Genomic DNA, 3,270 nt, shown 5'->3' on the forward strand with positions numbered 1-3,270 from the left:
GATCACGACCATTCAGAATCCAAGAATACTGCAGTTCTGTTTGATGAAAGATCACGGTCATAGAGGGTGAATACAATACGATATCTCATTCGCGTTAAGCCAGACGACCACGAGAACCAATCAATCAACCGGGTCGCTCGATGGATTGGTAAGAACGTCCCCGGGAAAGACAAAAAGTCAGCGACATCGGACTTCATTCTGCGCGTTCTCTCTGAATTTGCAAACGAAGGAGTATAATTTCTGCATCCTTGATTTAATTTTGAATGTGATTAGAGGAGGGGAAAGAGCCTAAGCCTCTTCCCGTATTGATCACTAAGATTATGCTCTCATTTAGAGCCGTCGCTAGGTCTGCTCCTATTAAGATCAAATTGCCTTCTAACGCGGTATTTATAAGGAATGCATCCAAAAGACTTGGCGTTGTCCGCAGAGAAGGAAGTTGAGTCGGATGATGAAAAGGAAGATATGACATGGTTGGTTGAGGATAATTTTTGATAGTCATATTTCTAATTTAGACCGAATGATAATCTTTGCAAAACCGGGGTTGCGATCGGTTATCGTATCTGTGAAGATATTAGACATAGACAGTTATTGCCGAAATAAGCAAACGGACCTTCGCACGGACGGTTGAAATGCTCGTAAAGGGTCGGGATGATATCTTGTCTAACATGGAGATTATCCACAATAACCACCAAGCCCGATATCGCATTACTCAAGGCTGAGATGGAAGCCACGGCGTTTGTTCGGGATAGAGATGCTACGACGCATGCCACTTTCGTGGATGAATCCGTCTCACCGAAGTCCGAGGCATGGCGTCGTCGCCGCGCGAGCCGATGGCTCAAGCCATTCGACACCACGAGCGATCTCCATCTCGGGGACCATCTTCTTCACACTTTAGGTGTGCACCATCGATTGTGTCCTTTTATTTCATTGTCTTTATTGTTTTGTAGTGGAATTTTACTTCAGTAGTTAGATTTGAATATTAAGTTGTTTGTTTTAGATTATTTGGATTCCATATTATTTTAATATAATTTATTTTGATCATCTTTCGAAAGGTTGTCTTGGAGTAAAAGTTAAAATTAGTCCGACACCGGCATATCTATGAATTTTTGTAGCGGTAGCATGATATGTAGGAGACTTTAGAAGTTACTATTCTAAACCAAGTTTAAAAGATACCAGGGTTGTTAGGAAATCAAAGCTATGGATAGTTTCCGTTTTCGGGTTTGGCAGTTTCCTATTTCCGGAAATGGCCTTAAAACAATTTGGCAACTTGCCGATTCGTTTTGGAAACCCAGAACCTATTTAAACTTCCATCATACTACACTCACAACCCACACTACACCCCACAATCATCTTTCACTTTTCCTCCAGCCCTTGTTTTTTTTGTTTTTCTTAGAAACTCAATTTCTGCGACTCCGCGAAGCGCTCAAAGCCAGCCGAGCGCCGACTTCTACTTTTACTGGAAATCGAAAATTTAACTAGAAGCCAAAAGTAAAGCGACCAGCTCTCAAAAATCTAAAACTAATTCAAAACCGAAGCCAGATAGATAAAGCTACCCAGCGCTCCGATAAACCACGAAATTTTAGATTTTCTCGAGGTTCTTCCGTGTTTTCAGCAGCTATTCTACAAAGTAGTGTTGAGATGACACCACCTATAGTCATTCTGAAGACAGTCTTTTGAAGACTTGATGGGAACCTATACCTATGGAGCATCGTTCCTTGGCCGGATCTTGCGTTTAGGATGGCGGCATCTTCGGTGAGTAAGGACGATTCTTTTCACCTAAGCTAATCAATTCTTTTATAATAATATTACTTTCTTTTGTACCCAAGAAGGAGAACAAAAGTTTTCCCTTACTATTGATGGTACGTCTATGGAATTCAATAAGCACTTGATAGCTTTGGTTTCGGGATTGCCATTACCTGACCCTATGCACACGTGGGGATATATGACAGATAACTCATACCTATATGAATATGCCTATTTCCATGAGTATTATGGGGGAGGGGTATTTCGTATCATGGACCAAGACCAATATAACATCGCCTGGAAGTAGCCTATCGCTGAATGTAGGCAGCCTGACCATGTTGTTCATCATGATGAACATTCTAGTTTATACTGCCAATAATACCGCTGGTGACGTTTTCCTTGCTTTAGCTGAGGGACGTCGTCGGTATGACATTCCCCGAGTTTTAGTTGCTACGTTGAAGCGAGGCCATACCTTGAGGCATAAGTACCTTCTTATGCCTGTCTTGGTTTGCCGCCTTATCTTGGCGGCTTGCCTACCCGTGATTCTCGTACCGCGATTACCGCATTGGAAAAGGGTCGAAATCATGAGACCTACCAATCGTATTGGTAAGATCATTCGAGCCATGACTTGGCGGGATGGCAGGAATGCAACCACATTTGGTTGCTCCTTACACCCCATCGGACCAAATAACACTAGAGAGGTTAGCATTAGTTGATGATACACGGCGTAAAGGCGGGCAAGTTGTTATGGCATGGCAGGGATGCTAAAGAACCTCATATAGAAGAGGAGGATGACGAGTAAATGCTGGGGTGCGGGTAAGTTTTAGTTAAGTTAGTGTCCGCTTATGTCCCAAGCAATTTAATTACGTTAACCCCATAATGGGTGGAACTCTTTATAGTGTTCGTCGTCCGTTTTATTTCCTATATTAGCATGCGTTCTAACATTGTTTTGCGATGTTTCTGAATTTCCGCGTTTCAATGGTATTTTTCCTACCCTCTTTATTTAAACGCTTTGAGGACAAAAGCATGCTTTTGTTTGGGGGCATAGAAACACGTGTAATTAAGACATCTGTTAGGATATAGATATGTATAATATGCACTTGTTTTCTAGTTAAAATTTCAAAAAATTCAAAATATAAATAAAAGTATGCTATACACTTAGGAATATTGGTATTGTTTTCTTTCTCCATGCTTTTAACAATCTAGAAGTCTCACTTAGTTTGTTGCATCGGAATAATTGTTAAATTCACACTAGCACCTAAATCGATAATGTGATCGATTGTAGTCCTCTATTCTACACATAAGCGTAGGACTACGGGGGTCCTTATGTTTTACTATGGCTTAGTTCTGTAGAAAGGATGAACACCCTTGTGCAAGAGGAAAACTTCTTTTTGGGATATTTGTTTTCTTTTTACTAGGTCTTTTTATGAATTTAGCATAGGAAGGCATTTGTTTAATTGCATAGAAAAGGGAATATTGATATGTAGATTTTAAAAAATATTCATGATCTCATTATATTGTGCTTCC

The sequence above is a fragment of the Coptis chinensis genome, chromosome 3 (genome assembly GCF_015680905.1).
Source record: "Coptis chinensis isolate HL-2020 chromosome 3, ASM1568090v1, whole genome shotgun sequence".
NCBI classification, from domain to species: Eukaryota; Viridiplantae; Streptophyta; class Magnoliopsida; order Ranunculales; family Ranunculaceae; genus Coptis; species Coptis chinensis.